Source organism: Cervus canadensis, chromosome 5, assembly GCF_019320065.1.
Source record: "Cervus canadensis isolate Bull #8, Minnesota chromosome 5, ASM1932006v1, whole genome shotgun sequence".
Classification (NCBI taxonomy): domain Eukaryota; kingdom Metazoa; phylum Chordata; class Mammalia; order Artiodactyla; family Cervidae; genus Cervus; species Cervus canadensis.
In genome coordinates, this window is record NC_057390.1 from 56277850 (window position 1) to 56302945 (window position 25096).

Genomic DNA, 25096 nt, shown 5'->3' on the forward strand with positions numbered 1-25096 from the left:
CTGGAGGTTGCATTTCCTCCTCCAGGTGATCTTTCCAACCCGGGCATCAAACCCGGGTGTCCAGTGTCTCCGGCACTGGCAGGTGGATTCTTTACCACTGAGCTACCTGGGAAGCCCATAGAGGAAAAGGGACTGGTTAATTGAATTTTGATACAGTCACCCCTTGGTTTGGACTTCCCTGGTGGCTCAGACGGTAAAGCATCTGTCTACAATGCAGGAGACCTCCTGGGTTCAATCCCTGGGTCAGGAAGATTCCCTGGAGAAGGAAATGGCAACCCACTCCAGTACTCTTGCCTAGAAAATCCCATGGATGGAGGAGCCTGGTGTCCATGGGGTCTCAAAGAGTCGGACACAACTGAGCGACTTCACTTTCACTTTCACCCCTTGGTATCTGTGAGGGATTGGTTCCAGGACTCTCCACAGATATGAAAATGCAGGAATGCTCAAGTTCTACATACAAAGGGTAAAATGATATAGTATTTGCATATAATCTACACACATCCTCCTGAACACTTTAAATCATCTCGTTGTTGTTTTTTGTTCAGTAGCTAAGTCATATCTCACTCTTCACAACGCCATGGACTGTATCATGTCAGGCACCCTGTTCTTCACTATCTCCCAGAGGTTGCTCAGATGCATGTTCATTGAACCAGTGAATGACTATCTATCTAACCATCTCATCCTCTGCTGCCCCCTTCTCCTTTTGCCTTCAAGCTTTCCCAGCATCAGGGTCTTTTCCAATGAGTCAGCCCTTTACATCAGGGGGCCAAAGTACTGGAGCTTCAGCTTCAACATTAGTCCTTCCAATGAATATTCAAGGTTGATTTCCTTTGGGATTGACTAGTTTGATCTCCTTGCTGTCCAAGGATTGTCAAGAGTCTTCTCCAGCAATACAATGTGAAAGAATCAGCTCTACAGCCCTCAGCCTTCTTTATTGTCCATCTCTCATACCCATACATGAATAGAAAAAACATAGCTTTGACTATATGGACCTTTGTTGGCAAAGTGATGTTTTCTCTGCTTTTTAATATGCTGTCTAGGTTGGTCATAGTTTTTCTTCTAAGGAGCAAGTGTTCTTTAACTTCATGACTGCAGTCACCGTCTGCAGTGATTTTGAAGCCCAATAGGATAAAATCTGTCATGCTTCTACTTTTCCCCTTCTATTTGCCATGAAGTGATGGGACTGGAAGCCTTGATCTTTGTTTTTTGAATGTTGAGCTTCAAGGCAATTTTTCACTATCTTCTTTCACCCTCATCAAGAGGCTCTTTAATCCTCTTCATTTTCTGCCATTAGAGTGGTATAAGATCCCCTGGAAAAGGGAATGGCTACCCACTACAGTATTCTTGCCTTGAGAATCCCATGGACAGAGGAGTCTGCCTGGCTACAGTCCATGGGATTGCATAGAGTTGGACACGACTGAGCAACTAACACTTTCACACTTTCATGTGCATATGTGAAATTGTTGTTATTTCTTCTGGCAATCTTGATTTAAGCTTGTGATTCATCCAGCTCAGCATTTCTCATGATGTACTCTGTATAGCAGTTAAATGAGCAGGGGGACAATATACAGCCTTTTCATATTCCTTTCCCAATTTTGAACAAGTCAGTTGTTCTATGTCTGGTTCTATCTTGCTTTTGGACCTGATTGCAGTTTTCTCAGGAGACAGGTAAGGTGGTCTGGTATTCCATCTCTTTAAGAATTTTCTGGTTTGTTGTGATTTACACAGTCAAAGACTTTAGCATAGTCAACAAAGCAGATGTTTCTCTGGAATGCCCTTGCTTTCTCTATGATCCAACAAATGTTGGCAATTTGATCTCAAGTTCCACTGCCTTTTCTAATCCCTGCTTGTAAATCTCGAAGTTCTAGATTGCATATAATTCCTAATACAATGTAAATGCTGTGTAACTCATTGTTCCAAAACATATTTTTTTAGAAAAGTAGGTTATCAGAACATCATATCTAAAAAAGTTATATTCTTGCTATTTGATGTATATCAGTGCAGAGAAGATAATATTTGAAAGAAATTTATCAAAATGCTATCTATAAAATAATCTCTGTGGGAGTACTTGAAAGTAATTTTTCTTTAATTCTTTGTACTATTAGAAATTATTTTAATATTTGACAGTAACATTTATGAATTCTACAAAAGAATAAAGTTTAGTTTTGAATGGCATTTTTTGAACTTTTTGTTCTTTGTCTTTTAGTTGTATGTTTTTGATGAGAAGGATTTTAGCTTAATCAGTTCAGTTCAATTCAGTTCAGTCGCTCAGTCATGTCCGACTCTTTGCGACTCCATGAACCGCAGCACGCCAGGTCTCCCTGTCCATCACAAACTCCCGGAGTTTACACAAACTCATGTTCATCTAGTCAGTGATACCATCCAGCCATCTCATCCTCTGTCGTCCCCTTCTCCTCCTGCCCCCAACCCCTCCCAGCATCAGGGTCTTTTCCAATGAGTCAACTCTTCACATGAGGTGGCCAAAGTACTGGAGTTTCAGCTTCAGCATCAGTCCCTCCAATGAACACCCAGGACTTATCTCCTTCAGGATGGACTGGTTGGATCTCCTTGCAGTACAAGGGACTCTCAAGAGTCTTCTCCAACATCATAGTTCAAACGCATCAATTTTTCAGTGCTCAGTTTTCCTCACAGTCCAACTCTCACATCCATACATGACCACTGGAAAAACCATAGCCTTGACTAGACGGACCTTTGTTGGCAAAGTAATGTCTCTGCTTTTTAATATGCTGTCTAGGTTGGTCATCACTTTCCTTCCAAAGAGTAAGGGTCTTTTAATTTCATGGCTGCAATCACCATCTGCAGTGATTTTGGAGCCCAAAAAAATAAAGTGTGACACTGTTTCCACTGTTTCCCCATCTGTTTTAAAATTATGTCAGAGATTAAATAGCAATAATATGCTAGTTAAATATTAAAATGGGCAATTTTTTTGTATTTTTAATGGCAACCCACTCCAGTACTCTTGCCTGGAAAATTCCGTGGGCTACAAGCCATGGGGTTGCCAAGAGTCCGACACGACTGACTGAGCTACTTCACTTTCACTTTCAAGCTCAGAAAAAGCTTATGTAACAGAACCCTTTCTCCTCCTTTTCTTTTATCTTTCTTCAATATAAACATCTCTTTTCTTATAATTTGTTATCTAATTATCTATCTAAAACTGACTTTCCTCCAGTTTTAGATACATGGTTTCACATTTGATCTATTGTTCTTTCATCCCTTGAGTCATTGTATCTCCCTATGAGGAGTCAAAGGGAAAAAATGCTTGTTTCCCTATGAACACATGGTTTAAAAATTAGATAAACCATTATTAGCACAACCTCACAGCACAGGATTGGTTATAGTCATGCTATATTTAATAGATGAGTGTAAATTAGTTCAAGATCTCAGGAACAGGTCTCCAAAATATTGAAAATTTTAAGAAACATAATTGAGACTTAAATTTGCTTTAATACAAGCCCCATCTATGACTAAAATATAGTAGTATAGTCAAAGAACCCATGGAATAGTTTTACATACTATTCCCAAGGATAGATTCTTGTTTATTTCTTCAAGTACCTGATGTATATGATGGCAGTTAACCTTTTTCTAATGTGTAAAATTCAAACAATCTCAAAAACTATATAGCTGGAACTCAAATGATTTAGTTTTGCTTCATGTCACTACTTTTATTAAATAATTGTGAATTATGAATTCTTTCTAAGTGCCAAGAACTGTTCATATTGCTAAGGATATCACAACAAAATCTTTGCCTACTGTAGTTTTTTTGTTTGTTTCCCCAAAGGTAAATCATAAATATATAAATATTTCAGATCACAGTAAGTATATCTGAAAAGTACCTTAGAATCAAAGAAATGACTTAGAGTGTGACAAGTGGGGTATTATTGCTACTTTAGCAAAAATTGTCATATGACGCTTCTTTGACAAGGTGGCCTTTAAAGGTAAATGTTGAAAAGAAGACAGTCATAACAAGAGTATTCTAGAAGTAGGATATAGTAAATGCAAAGAACAGCTTAAGGTTAACATCCTCCAGGGACTGAAAAACTATCTTTCTGTGGTTGTTGCAGTTCAGTCAGTAATTCATGTCCCACTCTTTGCAACCCCATGGACTGCAGCAGACCAGGCTTTCCTGTCCTTTTCTATCTCCCAGAGTTTGCTCAAACTCATGTCCACTGAGTCAGTGATACCATCCAAACATCTCATCCTTTGTTGCCCCTTTCTCCTCCTGCCTTCAATGTTTTGCAGCATCAGGGTCTTTTCCAGAGTCAGCTCTTCACATTAGGTGACCAAAGTACTGGAGCTTCAGCATCAGCATAAATCCTTGCAATGAATATTCAGGGTTGATTTCCTTTAGGATTGACTGTTTTTATTTCTTTGCTGTCCAAGGGATTCTCAAGAGTCTTCTGCAGCAAAACAATTCAAAAGCACCAGTTCTTTGGTGTTCAGCCTTCTTTAGGCTTCCCAAGTGGTGCTTCTGGTAAAGAACCTGCCTGCCAATACAAGAGACATAAGAAATGTATAAGAATTGTGGATTCAGTCCCCAGGTTGGGAAGATCCCCTGCAAGAGGATATGGCAACCCTCTCCAGTATTCTTGTGGAGAAACCCCTTGACAGAGAAGCCTAGTGGGCTACAGTTCATAGAGTCAAAAAGAGTTGAACACAACTAAAGCAACTTAGCATGCATATAGCCTTCTTTATGGCCCAACTCTCACATGCATACATGATTACTGGAAAAACCATAGCTTTGATTATACAGACTTTTGCTGGCAAAATGATGTCTCTGCTTTTTAATATGCTGTCTAGGTTTGTCATACTTTTCTTCCAAGGAGCAAGCATCTCTTAATTTCATGGTTGCAGTCACCATCTGCAGTGACTTTGGAGCCCAATAAAATCTGCCACTTTCCACTTTTCCCCCATCTAGTAGCCATGAAGTGAAGGGGCTGGATGCCATAATCTTAGTTTTTTGAATGTTGAGTTTTAAACCAGCTTTTTCACTCTCTTTTTTTACTTTCATCAAGATGCTCTTTAGTTCCTCTTTGATTTCTGCCATTAGAATGGTATCATCTGCATATCTGAGACTGTTGATATTTCTCCCAGTAATCTTGATTCCATGTTGTGAATCATCCAGCCCAGCATTGCACATAATATAGTCTGCATATAAGTTAAATAAGCAGAGTAACACTATACAGCCTTGATGTACTCCTTTCCCAATTTGTAACTGGTTTGTTGTTCCACGTCCTCTTCTTGACCAGCATACAGGTTTCTCAGGAGACAGGTAAGGTGGTCTGCTATTCCCAACTCTTTAAAAATTTTCCACAGTTTGTTGTGATCCACATAGTCAAAGGCTTCAGCATAGTCACTGAAATAGAAGTAGATGGGTTTTTTTTGGAATTCCCTTGCTCTTTCTATGATCCAACAGAGGTTAACAATTTGACATCTGGTTCCTCTGCCTTTGCTAAATCCAGCTTATACTTCTGGAAGTTCTTGGTTCACATACTTTTGAAGCCTAGCATGAAGGATTTTGAGCATTACCTTGCTAGCATGTGACATGAGCACAACTGTACATTAGTTTGAACATTCTTTGGCATTGCCTTCTTTGGGATTTGAATGAAAACTGAACATAGTAATTAAGGAGAAATTGACAGGAGTTCAGCGAGATGGCCAGGAGTCTCGTTTATCATGTAGGATAGCACTGGGCCGAAACGGTGGTTTCCCTCACAGATATCATGACCTATCAATTACAGTATCCTGTTGTTTAACTAATAGGTAGTAGATGCTCAATAAGTATGACTTGAAATATAGCTGCTGAAGAAGAGAATACATCTTTAATTACAGCTACTGTTTTAAAATATAACATACAAAACTAAAATTGAAATTTTATTATTATTTTCTTCTGTGCAGCAAAACACACAGCTTAGAAGCTGACTTTTTTCCTATTTCTCACAAATTTTAGAAAATGAAACATAATTAATTCTTGCTAAGAGTTTTCTGTTTGGCCAGATGAAGACTGACAAACAAAATTGAATATCCCTTAAAAAAAAATAATTGTTTCATAAAGGAAAACCCAAACAGTATGCACTGTTCCTATTTCCAAGAATAATGAGTCATATTTTTATTCAGTTAAAAACTTTTGAACAATTGTAGTGCTTTGAAATTTCAAGAATATCATTTGCATTCAATTTATGACTGTCCTCTTTTTTTAATCTTATACCCATTATGCTTTTTCATAACTTTTCATGTGTTAGATGATTTATCTCTTTCATTTATTTGTACAGAGAGAATATTTTATCACAGCTCTCATTACCACCTTCACCATGCCCATTACTACTACTTGTCTCTAATGACAGGCTGGTAATCAATTATTATACCCTAGCTGCTCTCTATGTGTGCTGAATACTCCAGCTGCCCTACAGCTTCCCACATGTCTCCTGATTCCCTAGCCCCTCCCCTTTAACTCCCCAATATCCACTTTCAAAAGGGTCAAAGTCAGGCCCCCAAGGCCTTCTTCAAGCATCAAAACCTAAATCTGCTTTGATTGACTATTGACTACGATATGGGGATTGCAAAGTATCTTAAACATTACCTCTGTTTCTATGAACCAAGCACTCACATGGTAGGCAATGTGCTAAGAAATTTACCTATGTAATATTATTATAAGAAAAAAAAAGTCAACATCCACGTGTAATTGTTGTTATCTCCATTTTACAAATGGGAAAACTAAAGCTCAGCGGGTATTGTGATTTGCCCAAGATCACATTGCCAGCAGTTGGCTTGACTAAAATTAACCCAGGGCTATCTGATTCTAACACTTGCATTGTCAACTATGGCTGTGCATTTTTAGTAGTAGAAGGTATGTGGTATTTTGTTATTTGCATATGTATTCTTTACCTGAGACAAAATGAAAAGCAAGGTATTTTACCAGTTTGAAGTCTACTGTATTCAGAAGGGACTTTTCTGGAGAAAGTTGATATCTACAGAGTAGAACATTTCATAATTAGCCCTCAAAGTTTATTGGTAAAATTTTTGCTTGTTCTGAACTCTGTTTAAAATTTTTAATGTTTACTAGAGAAATACTTCCAGTAAAGACATAAAAATATTTCCCCTGAAGTGGAAGCTAAGTATGTTTGTTGTTCTGATATCAGTTTATAAATAAGCCCCCCAACAGGTGTTATTATGTTGTCCAGGTGATGTATTTTAAATATCAAAGAGCGATTGTGTGTTTCTGTTCTGTGGAGTCAAGAAGGAGCACAGATGTCACCCATGGAATTCCCTAGGATACATCTTTTTACTACTAGTTTCCAGAGTAACAGTAATATAAGACCACTGCAACACTACACAGGTGAAACCACTAAGGGTTCAGATCTTTTAGCACTCAAGGCTTGGGCTAATCCACTCTGAACAGATCTCTGAGAAGTTGAGATGCTAGGTGAAAACAGAAGTAAGTAATCTTTAGTTGTTATTGGATAAGGGAAATAATAAATCCTCTCTTGTGAGAAGTCCCACAATTAAGGAATATATATATATATATATATATATATATATATATATATGGCTTCTTCCCTCCCATGTATGTATGTACACGTGTTAGAATATTTCCTTTTATTTTCTCTCATTTTACCCATTGTTAAATAATAGGTTTGGCTACCTTTATGACTTAGTAGTTTGCCTATATACAGATGATATTCAGACAGAAGAAAGGAAATACAAATCCTCACAGGTCATCGTAACACAAAACATAAAATGATTTGGATGTATCCTTGTGATGATGAGGTGAGACATTTTGCTTGCAGTATGAGACAGTTGAAATATAGTAAGCAAGAACATTGTTTTGAAGGGCGAGAAACATACATTAGTGTTGAACAACCAAAGTTTTAGATTGTAGGTAACAGTCATTTTTACCAGTTCTTCATTGGAATATCCTTTTATGTTTGGCAATTGTGTTTAAGTCTTCGTGGGAACCAAAGTCACCTCCCCTCTACAGAAACTGAGAAAGCGGCCTTTCTTGCAGAAAAAGGACAAGCAAAGGATTTAAGCCTTAACATTTAGAGACACATTCTGATCCTGAAATGGGACCTAGTGATATTTTAGTGACGGGGGTAGTGACAGCAATATCAATTTTCTGGATGCAGTAGTGTGTAAGGAGACATCCTGCATCCTGCACATTAGCATCAGTGGAGCAAGCTAGAACATCCAGGATTCAATAAGAGTGGCAGTGGATAGATTTCATACTGTATGAAAGTACATGAAGTCGCTCTGTCATGTCCGACTCTTTGCAACCCCATGGACTATAGCCTGCCAGATTCCTCTGTCCATGGGATTCTCAGGCAAGAATACTGGAGTGGGTTGCCATTTCCTTCTCCAGGGGATCTTCCCGACCCAGGGATCAAACCTGGGTCTCCAGTACTGCAGGCAGACTCTTTACTGTCTGAACCACCAGAGATGTCATAGTGTATAGTTGCTCTTAATTCCAACTGTTTTCCAAGTATGACCTTAAGGACACCTAGTGATTTTGTGTGTGACTTAATATCCTTCCAATAAATTTCAGGTTTTCTATTGCTTTCAATAAAAAACTCTAGATGATATGTTGGATATATTATATTTAGCCATTTCAGTACAGATGTGAAAAGATGATGTCGTTTTTAAAACACATTGACATTAATTGTCATCATGGACAGGGATCTCCTGTTATTTTCTCACTTTGAATTTTTATCAGAACTTCAAATACATCATTAATGAATTCCCTAGGGAAATATGACAGTCTCCAACTAAAGTAGAAAAGTGAATTCTGATAAGATAAAATCAATCCAGAATGTTGCTTTATTCTATTTTTTCCTAGTGAAAGACCATAAATGTTTAACGCGCTTTCCTGCTTAATTTAAAGTGCTGAGTTTAGTTTCAAATAATATCCTGGTGAAAACAGTTTTCATTCCTATATAGTTGAGGCCTCCAGTTATAATGAGCCTGATTTTTAGTGTGTGCAGTAGAATTTCCAATTAATGAGATTAAAGAATCTGAGTTTCCACCTCTTTCACTTAACTAGATCTCACAAATGTTTTTTAAAGGTTAACTCATCCCTGCTTCAGGGATCCATGTTTCAGGTCTATAGTCATCTCATTACTGAAGTAGATTTCATTATATCCAGACTCATTATGAGTTCCAAACTACTATGCTATCTTCAATTCTTTCTCTGATATCTGGAGTATTATAATTGTTCATTAAACAGCCACCTATGACAGACTTATACTTTATTAAGTAGCCCATTAATCTGCCTACTTGGGGCTCTGAATAACTGTATATTAATTTCTGTTGACCTTGATTTTCCTGTTTTATATTTTCAGCAGTTTGTGTGCACAATGATGACATGATAATCAAATTCTGTTACTGTTTTTATATCAGAGATCCCTTTACTAGAAAATGTTCGCTATTCATCAGTAGATTGTTTTTCTTCTCAAAAGAAATTAATGCTCCATACTTGGAACACCATGATATTATTAATAGTATCCTAAAAAAATTGTTTTCACTGTCTTTCATGAAGGATTTATTGGCTCTTTTGTATCATGCACTGATAAAATATATACCTGGAACCTGCCTGTTTTGTTTTGTTTTTCAACTGGAAAAGGAAGAAGCTGAATTCTGTGGATTCCTAATTTTAAAACCTGAATTCCTTTTAGAAGACTTTTGTTATTAATCAGTTTTCACTACAAAAATATGCAAGAAATAATAATGAGAGTGTTAGCTGCTCAGTCGTGTCTGACTCTTTGCGACTCCAGAGACTGTAGCCCATCAGGCTCCTCTGTCCGTGGGATTTCCCAGGCAAGAATACTGGAGTGAGTTGCTATACCCTTCTCCAGGAGATCTTCCCAATCCAGGGATCAAACTCAGGTCTGCTGCATTGCTGATGGATTCTTTACAGTCTGAGTCATCAGGGAATGTAAAAGAAGCTAAAACTAAAAAGTACAAAAAAGCAAGTAGAAGAAAATAAAAATCATCCCATTTCCCTGAGAAATAGCAACAGGTATCGTTTTGGTGTTTGCATATACAATCTCTTTATATATATTCCATCTATTTGTAGATTTATTCATTCGTTCAATAAATGTTTCTGAGTGCATACTAATACCAGGTTTAATTCCTGGCAATACAGTAGTAAGTGATATGGATTTTTTTAAGAAAACTGTGCTATATGGTGAATAACCTAAACAAGATACAGATACACAAATACAAACATACACACACATATATAACATCCTAATCCATATTTTGTTAAAGACATGCATGGTTAGAATTTTTGAGTCATAAAATATTTGAAACATGGTATTTTTAAAACTGAAGTGAAATACAGGAGTAACACAAAATCAACAATTTAAAAATGTACAATTGAATGGCACTTGATACATTCACATTGCAACCATCACATCTAACTAGTCCTAAAACATTTTCATGACCTCAAAAGACAAATCTCATTTCAAGTTAACAGTCACTTCCTATCCCCCAACCTCTTGGGTTCTGGAAAATACCAACCTGGTTTTTGTCTCTGAATATTCTTAACATTTCATATAAATTGAATTATGCAATGTGTGATGGTTTATGTCTGACTTCTTTTTCTTCTACTTCTCAAAATGCTTTTGAGGTACATCCATGTATTAGCACATATCTTTAGTTAATTCTTTTTATGGGTGAAAATATTCTATTATACTCATAAAGTTGTGTGAGTGTGTTAAGTCACCTCAGTGGTGTCTGACTCTTTGCAACCCTATGGGCTGCAGCCCACCAGGCTCCTCTGTCCATGGGATTCTCCAGGCAAGAATACTGAGATTATCCAGGGTGAAAGGAGTGTTTTAATTTAAACTCCTTTGCTGGTATTTTAGTTTGTTTGGCAAATGCATTTATGCCCTTGGTACTAATATGCATGATTGTTTTAATACCCTAATCATAAAACAGCATAAAGAACCTGATCACATAAAGGCCCTAATAGGCACGGAGCCCTTCGGGGGTGAGGAAGCCCTATTAGAGAACATAAAAATATTATTCTAAAAGTGGTTATAGTTAAAGATTTAGAAAAATAAGAGTTTAAAATTGTTAATTTTAACCAGGAATGCTAAACAGGGGCTGCCTCACTGGAGCTGCAGAGTCTTTGTGTGGTAAACCTTTTAGATAAATTTAACTGATAACTTCTGCAAAAGGACTGACCTTTGTGTTCATTAAAGAATAGATTACGGAAAACAGCTTTGCATTCACCTAGGTCATAAAATGTCAATAGGCCCCAAGGCCAGAAGATAATGTACAAGACCCTCATAAACAAAGAAGTATGCAGAAAACACCCTGGTTTTGTGAAGAACAAGCTGATGTAATGTTAAACTATCTTCCCCTTAGAAATGTACTAATTTAGGGTATAAAAGCCACGGTAAAAAATAAAGCATTGCCAGACTCTGCAAGACCCTGCAAACACCCCCATCTGGTCATTCTCTCTCTCTCTCTCTTTCTCTCTCTCTCTCTCTCTCTCTCTCTCTCCCTCGCAGACTTGACCCTATCAAGGCTGGTCTCACGTGTCTTCTCTCTCTCTCTCGCCTACGCCGTTCATCCTGAGGGTATCCCCTGGATCCTGCCGAGGCTGGACCCCAGCAATAGCTCATTGTGGTTTAGATTTGCATTCCCCTAATGGCTCCTAATGAAGAAGGAATTCATAGGGCCTGGACTCCATCTCAGGCCTGTCTGTGCTGATCCTGTGCGGCCACCTCTCCAGTGGACTCTGAACTCTCTGCTTAGCGCCTGTGGGAATGACAATGGAAGGATAAGACCCCCCCTCTGGGCAGGGGAATCTTGAAGAAGAGAAAACAGACACTATCTATCAGAATGTAAGCACAGGCTTATCGGTTATTAACTATTTGGAATGTAACTGCGGGCTTATTGATTATTGACTGTTTGAACACATAACACGTGAATGATGGGGTTATTGTAGTTGTATTTACCCTTCCTTTGTTTATGTAAGTCTCAAGGGAATTGGGGTAGTGGGTTTGGACGCGTACACATGAGGTATAAAAGATTTTCACAAATGCTGGTCGGGGTCCTAGGCTAAGAGGAGACTCTGCCTTGGGCCCGCCGGTGTAATAAACTGCACTCCACTATCTGCATTGTCCTTCTGAGTGAGTTTGTTTCCTGGAAAGCGTGGCTATAACACTAATACTGAACATTTTTTCTTACACTATCGCCTCTTTGTATATCTTCTTTGGAGAAATATCTACATTAGTCCTTTGCTGATTTTTTAAGTTAGTTGTCTGTCTGTTGTTGAGTCATGAGTTCTTTATATATTCCAGACAGTAGACCTTTATTATACACGCGCTCGGTTGCTTCAGTCTTGTCTGACTCTTTGCAACCCTATTGTTGCAAAGGGAAACAAACTCACTCCGAAGGACAATGCAGATAGTGGAGTGCAGTTTATTACACCGGCGGGCCCAAGGCAGAGTTTCCTCTTAGCCAAGGACCCCGACCAGCATTTGTGAAAATCTTTTATACCTCATGTGTACGCGTCCAAACCCACCACCCCAATTTCCTTGAGACTTACATAAACAAAGGAAGGGTAAATACAACTACAATAACCCCATCATTCACATGTTATGTGTTCAGTCAATAATCAATAAGCCCGCAGTTACATTCCAAACAGTTAATAATCAATAAGCTTGTGATCACGTTCCAACCAGTTAATAATCGATAAGCCTGTGATTACATCCTGATAGATACGGAAAAAAATTTATGACCTGTCCGGAGACAGGGGTGATTACAGTATGTTTCCTCTTAGGCAATGAGTAACCAGGATGTGATCTTCAAGATTCCCCTGCCCGGAGGGGGTCTTATCCTTCCATTGTCGTTCTCACAGGCACTAAGCAGAGAGTTCAGAGTCCACTGGAGAGGCAGCCGAGCATGATCAGCACAGATAGGCCTGAGATGGAGTCCTGTCCCTATGAATTCTTTCTTCACTATGAACTGTAGCCCTCCAGGCTCCTCTGTCTGTGGGATTCTCCAGGAAGAATACTGGGAAAGGTGGGTTTAAGCCCACATCTCCTGTGTCTCTTGCATTGCAGGCAGTTTCTTTAGCCACTGAGTGACCTGGGAAGTTCCTTATTATATACATGATATTTCAAATATTTTCTCCCGTTGTGTAGATTATTTTTCACTTTTCTTGATAGTGTTCTTTGATGCATAAAATTTTAAATCTTGATGAAGTCCAATTTATCTCCCTCTTTCTCTTGTTTTCTTTTGTTTCTCATGCTTCTGGTGTCATATATAAGAATCAATTGCCAAATCCAAGAACACAAAAATTTAGTCCTATATCCTTTTCTAAAATCTTAAAAGTTTTAAGTGTTATATTTAGATATTTGATCCATTATGAGAGAATTTTTTGTATACCGTGTAAGGTAAGAATCTAACTTCATTCTTATTTATCTTGGAAAGTCCTCCCTTCATTCAGGGAGGAGAATTTTGCTGGATATGAAATTTTCTTTTACATATTATTCTTTCAGCAACTTAAAACTGCTGTCCCATTTTCTTCTGGCCTTCATGGTTTATGTTGAAAAATTGACTATTAAACTTGAGAACCTATTGTTTATGACAATCACTTCCTGCTGCTTTCAAGATTCTCATTTTGTCTTTGACTTTGGACAATCTGATTTTAATGTGTCTCCATAAATCTTTTTTTAGTTTAAATTTGCTAAAATTTATTCAGATTATTTGATGTGTATATTCATGTCTTTTTATCAAATATAGAAAGCTTTCAGCTATTATTTCTTTGAATATTTTCATTTTCTCCTTTCCTCCCTCTCTATTTCTGAGACTCTCATTTTGTATATGCTATTGTGATAGATACTGCCCCACATGTCCCTCAGACTGGATGATTTTGGTTGACCTGTCTTGAAGCCTGCTGCATCTTTCTTCTGTTTGCTCAAATCTGATATTAAGACTATCTAGTGAGCTTTTATGTTGCTTATTTTAGTTTTCAATTCCAGATTTCTATTTGACTTCTTTTTAAAAAATTATGGTAAATTATACATAACATAAAATTTACTATCTTAACCATTTTTTTTTCATTTATTTTTATTAGTTGGAGGCTAATTACTTTACAGTATTGTAGTGGTTTTTGTCATACATTGACATGAATCAGCCATGGATTTACATTTTTAAATGTAAAATTTAACAGCATTGAGCTCATTCATAATGTTGTACAATCATCAATACCTTACATCTCTATAACTCTTTTCATCTTATAAAACAGACATTCTATACACATTAAAAAATAATTCTCTATGACCTCCTTCCCCCAGTCCCTGGAAACCACCGTTGATTTTCTGTCTCTATGATTTTGGCTACTATGATTCATATAAGTGGAATCAGTTTGTCTCTTTATGACTGACTTATTTCACTTAACAGTCATCAAGTTTCATTTATGTTGTAACAAACATCAGAATTTCCTTCCTTTGTGAGGCTGAATAGTATTCTATTGTATCTATCAATGGACTTTGCATTGCTTCCACATTTTGGATACTGTGAATAATGCTGTTACAAACATGTGTGTACACATATATTCTCAAGACTCCACTTTTAATTCCTTTGAGCATGTACTTAGAAGTGAAATTGCTAGATTATATAGTAATCATATTTTTCATTTTTAGGAAGTTGTCATGCTGTTTGCTGCAGTGGGTATACCATTTTACATTCTTTCCAATGGTGCCAAGTACTCCAATTTCTCTATAACTTCTCCAGCACTTGTTATTTTCTATTTATTTGTTTGTTTGATAGTAGCCATTCCAATAGGTATGAGGTAGTATCTCACTGTAGTTTTGACTTGCATTTCCTTAATGATTAGTAATGCTAAGCATCATTTTATATGCTTATGGCCATTTGTATACGTTCTTTGGAGAAAGGCCTATTCAAGTCCTTTGCTGATTTTTCAATCCAGTAGTTCATTATACTGTTGTTGAGTTTTAGGAGTCTCTATACATTCTGGATATTAATCCCTTTTCAGATAGATGATTTACTAATATTTTCTCTCATTCTGTGAGTTGCCTTTTTGATCTACTGATAATGTCTTTTGATGCACACAATTTTAAATTTTCATAAAGTACAATCTATTTTATCTTTTGATGCCATATCCAAGAAATAATTACTAACTCTAAAATTGTGAAGATTTTGCCTTGTGTTTTCTTCTAGGAGTTTTATAGTTTTAGTTCTTATTTACTATAAGATCTTTGAATCATTTAAAATTGGTTTTTGCATATGGTGCTAGGTGAAGGTCCAACTTCATTTTTTTTCATGTGGGCATCCAATTTTCCTTGTACCATGTCTTGAAAAAACTATCCTCTCCCAGTTGAATGGTCTTGATGCCTTTGTAAAACATAATTTTACTATATATTATTTCAGACTTTTCATTGTTTTTAATCATTCCGTATGTCTGCATTTATTCCAGTGCCACAGTTTTAATTGCTTTAGTTTGGCAGTAAATTTTGAAATCAGGAAGTATGAGTGCTTTAGCTTTATTCTTCCTTCTCAAAGTCGATTTGGCTGTTCAGTTTCCTGTGAGGTTTCACACGGATTTCAGAATGTCTTTTATGTTTTTTAAAAAACATTGAAATTTTGATGAGGATTACATAGAGTCTGTAAATTTCATTGTGTAGTATTAGTATCTTAACAGTATTGTCTTCTATTTCACAGGAAATATATTCTATTTATTTATGTCTTATTTAATTTCTCAATGTTAATTTCTTTAATGTTTTATAATATTCATTGTACAAGTATTTCACTTTCTTGGCTAAGTTCATCCTAAATGTTTCACTGTTTTTGATGCTATTGCAAATTAAATAATTTTTATAATTTCCTTTTCATATTGTTTAGTTAGTATATAGTTAGAATTGCATGTGTGTGTATTATGTGTGTGTATATGTTGACTTTGTACTCTGCTACTTTGTTGAATTTATCTTATTACTTCCATCAGGGTATTTTTTTGGTGGAATCTTTAGGGTTGTATACATATGAGATCATATCATTTGCAAACAAATAATATCAGGTTGGCCAACAGGTTTGTTTGGTTTTCTCAGTAACATGAAAAAGTAGTGCTTAGTTGTGTTCAACTACATTTGAAACAATTTTGTTAGATTGTATTGTCATAACAGGTGTCATATCAGCATGCATTAAAATTTATCAAAATTGGTGAATTTTTATATAGCCATTTTAATATTGAAGATGGAAGGAAAAAGCAGCATTTTCAGCATAGTATGACTTATTTCAAGAAAGGTAAAAACACAACCGAAACACACACACAAAAAATTATTTGTGCAGTATATAGAGAAGGTGCTGTGACTGATCAAATGAGTCAAAAATGGTTTGCGAAGTTTCATGCTCGAGTTTAATGAAGTTTCATGACTTTGGATGATGCTCCAAGGTCAGGTAGACAAGTTGAAGTTGAAAGTGATCAAATCAAGACATTAACTGAGAACAATCAACACTATATCATGAAGGAGATAACCAACATACTCAAAACATCCAAATCAAGGACTGAAAATCATTTGCACCAGTTTGGTTATGTTCATCACTTTGATGTTTGGGTTTTTCACATAGGTTAACTGAAAAAAACTTTCTTGATTGTATTTCCACATGTAATTTTCTACTGAAACATAATGAAAATGTTTTCATTTTTAGAACAGGTGATGAAAAGTGGATACTGTACTGTACAATAATGTGGAACAGAAGAGATCATGGGGCAAGTGAAATGACCAACCACCAACCACACAAAAGGCTGGTCTTCACCCAAAGAGGATGTTGTTTTGTATATGGCAGCACTGGAAAGGAGTCATATATTATGAGCTCCTTCCAGAAAATCAAACAATTCCAACAAATACTGCTCCCAACTAGACAACTGAAATCACTGCTCAGAAAAAAAGCATCTTGAATTAGTCAACAGAAAAAGCATTAGGATAATACAAGACCACATGTTTCTTTGATGACCAGGAAAAAACTGTTACAGCTTGGTTGGGAAGTTCTGATTCATTCTCCACATTCACCAGACATTACACCTTCAGATTTCCATTTACTTAAGTCATTACAAAATTTTCTTAATAGAAAAAATTTCCATTTCCTGGAAGACTGTAAAAGGCACCTGAAACAGTTCTTTGCTCAAAATGACAAAACATTTTTGGAAGATGGAATTATGAAGTTGTCTAAAATATGACAGAAGGTAGTAGAACAAAATGGTGAACATGTTCTTTAAAAAGTTCTTTGTGAAAATGAAAAATGTGTCTCTCTTTACTTGAAAGTCAAAGGAACTTTTTGGCCAACCCAATATTACTTCCTTTTCTATTTGGATGAGTTGTATTTCTCTTTGTTACCTAACTGGTCTGGCTAGAACTTTGCAGTTCTAGCTAGAACATTCCAGTTCTAGGAGTGGTGAAAGTGGGAATCCTTGACAGTTTCTTTTTGTGGGCATCCTTGACAGTTTCTTTTTATTTATTTATTTTTGGTTGCACTGGGTCTTTGTTCCTGCTCATAGGCTTTCACTAGCTGTAGCAAGCAGGATCTACTCTTCACTGTGGTGCAGAGGCTTCTCATTGCAGTAGCTTCTCTTGTTGTAGAGCACAGACTCAATGCTTACAGACTTCAGTAGCTGCAACTTGCAGGCTCAGCAGTTGTGGCTTGCAGGCTCTAGAGTACAGGATCAGTAGTTGTGGTGCTTAGTTTAGTTGCACCACAGCATGTGGAATCTTCCCAGACCAGGGATTGAACTAGTGTCTCCTGCATTGGCAGGCAAATTCTTATCCACTGCGCCACCAGGGAATTTCCCTGTTTCTTGATCATAGCGGAAAACCTTTTAGTCTTTCACTATCGAGTTTGGTGTTCACAGTTATTTTTTTATATATGGAATTTATAATATTTAGATAATTTCTTCTATTCCTAGTTTTTGAGCATATTTGACATAAAATGGTATTTAATTTTGTCAAATGTTTTTTTCTGCATTAATTGAAGTAATTGTGTTTTTTCCCCCCTTCATTCTGTTAATGTGCTATGTTATATTGATTGATTTTTGTATGTTGAACCATTCATGCATTCCAGGAATAAATGTCACTGGGTTATTGTGTATAATTCTTTTAATATGCTTCTGAATTTTGTCTTCTAGTATTTAGTAGTTGATTTTTGCATTCATATTCATAAGAGATATCAGCCTATGGCTTTATTCCCTAGTATTGTCTTTGTTTTGCTTTGATATCAGGGTAACACTGGTCTCATAGAATGAATCGTTCTCTACTCTTTTATTTCTTTTGGAGAAGTTTAATAAGGGTGGATATTCTTTTTAAAATATTTGGTAGAATTCTTCAGTGAAGCCATCAATTCTTGGGCTTTTTGTTGTTGTTGTTGGAAGCTTTTTGCTTACCAATTCAATCTCATTACTAGTTATAGGTCTTTTCAGATTATCTATTTCTTTGTGATTTAATCCTGGTTGTTTTTGCTGTTCTAGGAATCTATCCATTTCATCTCAGTTTTTCAAATGTTTTTTCCATAGATTTGTTCATACTACTGCCTTATAATCCTTTTTATTTCTATAGAATTGGTAATACTGTCTCCACTTTTGTTTTGAATTTTAGTAATTTGAGTCTTCTCTCCTTTTTGTTAGTATCAAGCTAAAGTTTTAACAATTTTGTCAATTTTCTCAAAGAACTTTTTGTTTTATTAATTTTCTCTATTATTTTTATATTTTCTATTTCATGCATCTCTGCTCTAATCTCTAATGTTTCTTTCTTTATTCTGTATTTAGCTTTTGTTTGTTTATTTCCTTGGTGCTGCATCTCACAGTTCTAGTATATTGTATTTTAATTTTCATTAATTTCTAAATATTTTCTAAATTTCCCGTGTGATTTATTCTTTGACCCATTGGTTGTATAAGATTGTGTTTTTAATTTCCAAGATTTTGTGGATTTTCCAGTTCTTGATGATTTCTAACTTTCATCTGTTATGGTCAAAGAGGTTACTTTGTATAATATTTACATTTTTACATCTATGGAGACTGAATTTATAGCCTAATGTATGGTCTATCATGGAAAATGCCTCATATGCATTTGAGAAGACTGTGAATGCTACTGTTCTGATATAGAGTGTTCTATATATTTATGCTAAAATAGTAGGTTGATTGTGCTGTCTAAATTCTTTGAGCATATTTAAGATTATTGACTTAAAGTCTTTGCCTAGTAAATCCAATGCCTATGCTTCCTCAGGGATAGTTTCTAGAAATGTCTTCTGGGAATAGGCCATGCTTTCTCATTTCTTTTCATGCTTTCTAAGTTTTTATAAAACACTGGAATCTTGTGTTATATAAAGTGATAACTTTGGGAGTCAAATTTCCTCCATCTTGTCTTTATTTTTCAAGTTTACTGTGTTCTTCAGCTGTTTTTTGGTGACTTTTCTATAATATTTTTGTAAAGTCTGTATTTACACAGTCTCACCTCAGCATTGGGTACTTGCAGGCTTTTTTGAATGTGTGTCCTGCCTTGAGGATGCATATGGTCTTCTAAAGTCTCCAGTATACATGAGCCATTGTGAATTTCAAAAAACAACAAAAAGAAAAAGAGAAAGAAAACCTCTTTCCTCAACTTTTATTCCAGAATTTAGATATTTTATTGTTTACTATAACTGTAATCTTTAACCACAGGCCACAGGAAATCATTCAACTGCCTTACAGTTGTTTTTGAAATGAGTACAACTTTCCATATTGTATGAATCCTGTTAGGAAAAATGAAATCAAGCAATTATCCCAGTCTTTATGTAGCCCCAGACATGTTAGAACAGATAAACATGATCATTTGAGAATAAGGTCTATTCTATTCCCTATGGAACCAAGGACCAGAGTTCCATGATGGAAAGTAAGGTGCCATCTTTAAGATTATGCTTAAGATAAGGAGGGAGCTGGACAATGCGAGCAAAAACACCATGGAGCTTTTCTACTTTTCTAAATTATCATTTTCTTTATGTTCAGTGATGACTTGGTTGCTGCAATCACTTGACTATTTTCTAACATTCTGACAAAATTGATTCTAACAGTTTTTGCTTCATTTTTCAATGTTGCTACGAATGGATTCTTAGAGCTACCTACTCTGCCATTTGCGCTGATGGCCTTTTCTAAAACAGTCTTTTGATAACTATAATTATCTACTGCTTACAGAATATATGAAATATAATGTAGGTGATAGATGGCTATTTTCCCCCTTTAGACAGTATCTAATTTTTTGAGAACAGAGTAGAGAAGCTATTCTATCTGGATTGAAATGTTTACTCTCTAATTTCTTCTTATGAGATAAATAACATTAAAAATCTTTAGACTACAGTATTCTTTTCTAGAAAAATGAGGTGATCATTTGGACCTGATATTGTCATTAATAGATTTTAAAATTTGTGTAAATTGTTTAATGCTGTCTTTATCCATTGTGTTTTAAAAATGGTATAGAAAGTAATTGCCTCGACACTTCTTTGCTTATAGCTATGATTATTTCCTTAGTATGAATTTCTGGAAGAAAAATTGCTGAAATAAATGGCTGTTATTGTTTAGAATTAGAATTAATATCAACAAATTGTCCCTTTTAAAGGGTTGTGCCACTTTACTCATCTTTTGTGAAAAGATCTCATTTTCTGCTCTTGAGCAGCCTGACTTTCTGTATTTGTACTTGAAGGAGGAAATAGCAATAACAATTTCCAAATATTCTTCCTATATTCAAGCAGATTTACTGTGTCATTTTTGACTTCTTCTTCCCTACTTCTGCTTGGTGTAATAGATAGTTAAATTTTGTACAGCTATTGCTATCAAATTGCAAAAGATACGAATGTAACAGAGCAGGATAAACACAGCCCTTAGCAAGTAACCGTTGTTGTGCCTCATTTTTCTGCACTCTGTTAGGAGACAACAGGTCTTTCTCAGCCATTGCTCAGGGCCTCAGTGGGCCCTGCCCACAAGCAGCCAACTGTCAATGAGCAACTGTTAGTTGTCCTATTCAGCTATTGGTCAGCACTGCAGTGGGTCCTGTCCACAGCTAACTGTCAGTGAGGGACCATTAGGGAAATGATTCAGTCAAGGGCAGGTGGTGTGTTGGTCATCAGGTGGGGAGTGAGGTAACAGGAAAATTCAGGCCTTCTCCTGGAGGCCCTCTAGCTTACCCAGCCTGAGGCCAGCAGGGTGAGCTGGAGGGCCCAGAGAAGAGACTGGGGACATGCCCTGCAGGGCTACAGAGCCCTCACTAAGCCCGTCCTCAAATCTTGGCCCATGCCTTGAGGCAGCAGAAAACCTCTCCCCCAAATCTCTGTGACCTAATAGCAGTGGCTGTCTGTCTGGGTCACAGTTTGTGAGACCTAGTCTCCCCATTTGGGAAGCCTGAGGAGACTGAGGACCAGTTGTGTGGGATGCCTTTCTCCCTCAGGGATGACAGCTGGGCAAGATGTGGAAACCTGGCCCTGAAGGAGCTACAAACTGAGATTTGTCTCCTCTTAGCTAGGACTGGGCCCTTGGAGGGTGAAAATTGTGCCTTGGGACTTTGCTCCTTGTCAGAAGAAACAATAACATTCATCAGGAAGAGACTTACAGGAACATCATTACCTGACCATGACCTGACCTCAAGAACAAAGGATCTGACACCCAGAAGTCTGCAATAACTAACCATGTCCATGGTTAGTTTAGTTAGTTAATCCTTTTGCTTTTAAAAGGACTTGCTGAAAGCTCTCAGTAACTTTGGGGTTCTTAGGGCATGAGCCACCGATCTCCTTATGTGAATCTGTAATAAACTTTTCTTTGTTCTGAATTCTAAAGTTTAGTATTGATGGGCCTCACTGTGCATCTGGCACATGTACTTCTGAATTCGGTAACACTAACAAGTAGATATGTGGGAAAAGAGCCATTTCAGACCCTCATAGACATCACCCAAGAGCAAACTGATGACTCCCTAATCCCAAGACTGTAGGATCTACATTTCTGAAACACAAGCATATTGAAACAGTCATTATGTCCCTAGAGATGACCATATAACTGACAATAAGTCCAAGACAGTTATGTTTTATCTAAAATTTCATTTTAAAATATTCTAAACATACAACCCCAAAACCCTATTGGAAGTAAAAGGAGATTGTCCTGGCAAACTGAGACTCATGATCAAGCAACACACAAATTATTAATTGGTTATCTGTTTTTCCTGGTGGCTCAGATGGTAAAGAATCTGCCTGCAATGCAGGTGACCCAGATTCAATCCCTGGGTCAGGAAGTTCCCCTGGAGAAGGGAATGGCAACCCACTCCAGTATTCTTGCCTAGAGAACTCCATGGACAGACCACAGGGTCGCAGAGTCAGACACAACTGAGTGACTAACACACACAGTGGCATCAATCAAGAGTCTGACATGTCAATGGAATTTGATGTATGACTCAAGGAACTCAAACTGGGCTCTGTAATAACCTAGAGGGGGTGAGAATAGGCAGAAGGTAGGAGGGAGATTCAAGACAGAAGGGACGTATGTACACCTCTGGTTAACTCATGTTGTTGTATGACAGAAATCAAACCAATATAGTAAAACAATCATCAATCAATTAAAAATAAGTAAAATATTTTTAAAAAAGAGTCTGGTATTTGATTGGTACAAGTCTTTACTTTCTTTTTTTTTTCTTTTGCAGGGAAGGATATATACTTTCATAGCTATTTTTGTTGGGTGGTGATGTGAGGCTGCATGAAGTTTTTAACTGTAATTCATTCCTTTTCTGATATATAAGTCAATGTGATAAGTTGCATTATGGCTAAACATACTTCTTGTCCCTTCTTGGGCATTCCTTTTTCTGGTGATCTACTTTATGCAGTATAATTTCAAATTTCTTGGCCTCAAACACAAACACTCAACTTACTTTGGCCAATCAGTTACCAGTGTGATATAAGAGAAAACGTCAATGTTCATTTCCCTCAAATCATTTTGGCTTAGTTCCAAATTACATTTTATACATGAGGTTGGTAATGTCTTACGTAAAGGGTCTACAGTAAGCCTGAATACTGGAGCAAAATAGTATGAAAAAAATCAGAGCCAGTAGACAAGCAATTTCAGAAAGAAGCACACATTTGTTGTGAGTCACTGAGATTTTGGGGTTGTTTGTTATAGTTTCATAATCTAGCCTAAACTGATGTAGTCAATCTACTAAGGGAATGGTTTATTCCAGGGTGGGAGAATAGAAAGAAAAAAATTTTGAATACTATCCTTTATTTAACAATTGACTCAATTTACTTAGCCTTGCCTTTTTTTCCACCTCAATACCTCAATACTCTTGACTGTATCTGTTTCAATTATGTATTTTCATTCCTTATATATTCATAAGGAAAGATAAAATACCCTGTCTTTCAATGGTCTATACCTCTAAACTGGTTACAATTCATAAAGACTGGTTCTCTGCCTGGACTTCATGATATATACATGAGATACTTTGATCAAGATATCTTGAAATCCCTGGGATACCACAATTATGTCTAGGGATTTCATTTATATTGGGGATTTCAGCTCGGCCAAATTCACAGAATAGGTTTTTAGAAGGAAATTTTTATTCTAGATTTTCTAAATTTCAAATACTAGAGAGGAAATTTCTCAAAGTTAAAATTGTAAAACTGAATATATTATGAGATAAAATCATGTAGAATAAATACTTTGAATATGTTCTTGAATTCTGGAGGCTAAAGGACAGTAAATGTATAATGATATAATTCTCAGCTGCTTACCTTTGTAAAATACTCTCAAGAGGTAAAATTTATCCAGGTTTTATCTTAGGAGACATGTATTATACTTGTACCCTATGGGATTGAACATCTCCACCTTGTCACCCATCTTATAAACATTTCGATGTAAAGTGAACAGACCATTCCTACAGAAGTTGACAGGAATCAACTTGAGAGTTTCCTGACCTGATCACAGGATCCATTCCACCAAATTAATTAAGTGACTTGAGAGGTCTTTTTCTAAATCTTAAAACACTCCTTCCATGAGTTGTCAGATAATGTCTGGAAATAAGCCAGGGGAAATTCTGATGAAGTTTTATGGAAAGAACCCTAGATTGGAAATTGTATCCTCTCTGGGAGTTGGTGATGGACAGGAAAGCCTGGAGTGCTACAGTCCATGAGGTTGCAAAGAGACGAACACAACTAAGCAATTGAACTGAACTGAACTGAAATTATAATCCTGAGTCTATCTCACTTATCTTTGTTGGGTTTTTGTATTACTTTTGGAAAATATATCAAGGCTGTATATTGTCACCCTGCTTATTTAACTTATAGGCAGAGTTCATCATGAGAAATGCTGGGCTGGATGAAGCACAAGCTGGAATTAAGATTGCTGGGAGAGATATCAATATCCTCAGATATGCAGATGACACCATCCTTATGGCAGAAAGTGAAGAACTAAAGAGACTCTTAATGAAAGTGAAAGAGGAGAGTGAAAAAGCCGGCTTAAAACTCAACATTCAAAAAATAAAGATCAGGGTATCCTGTCCCATCACATCATGGCAAAGAGATGGGGAGAAAGTGAAAATAGTGGCAGATTTATTTGGGGGCTGCAAAATCACTGTGGATAGTGTCTACAGCCATAAAATTAAAAGATGCTTGCTCCTTGGGAGAAAAGTCATGAAAACCTAGACAGAATAATAAAAATCAGAAACATCACTTTGCAGACGTAAGTTCATATAACCAAAGCTACGGTTTTTCCGTAGTCCTTTATGGATGTGAAAGTTGAACCATCAAGAGGGCTGAGAGCCAAAGAATTGATGATTTCAAACTGTGGAGCTGGAGAAGATTCTTAAGAGTCCCTTGAACAGCAAGAAAATCAAACCAGTCAATACTAAAGGAAACCAATCTTGACTATTCATTGCAAGGACTGATGCTGAAGTTCCAATACTTTGGCCACCTGAACAGCCGACTCATTGGAAAAGATCCTGATGTTCAGAAAGAATGAAGGCAAGAGGAGAAGAGGGCAGCAGAAGGTGAGATGATTGGATGGCATCACCAACCAATGGACATGAGTTTAAGGAAACTCTGAGAGAGAGAGTGAAGG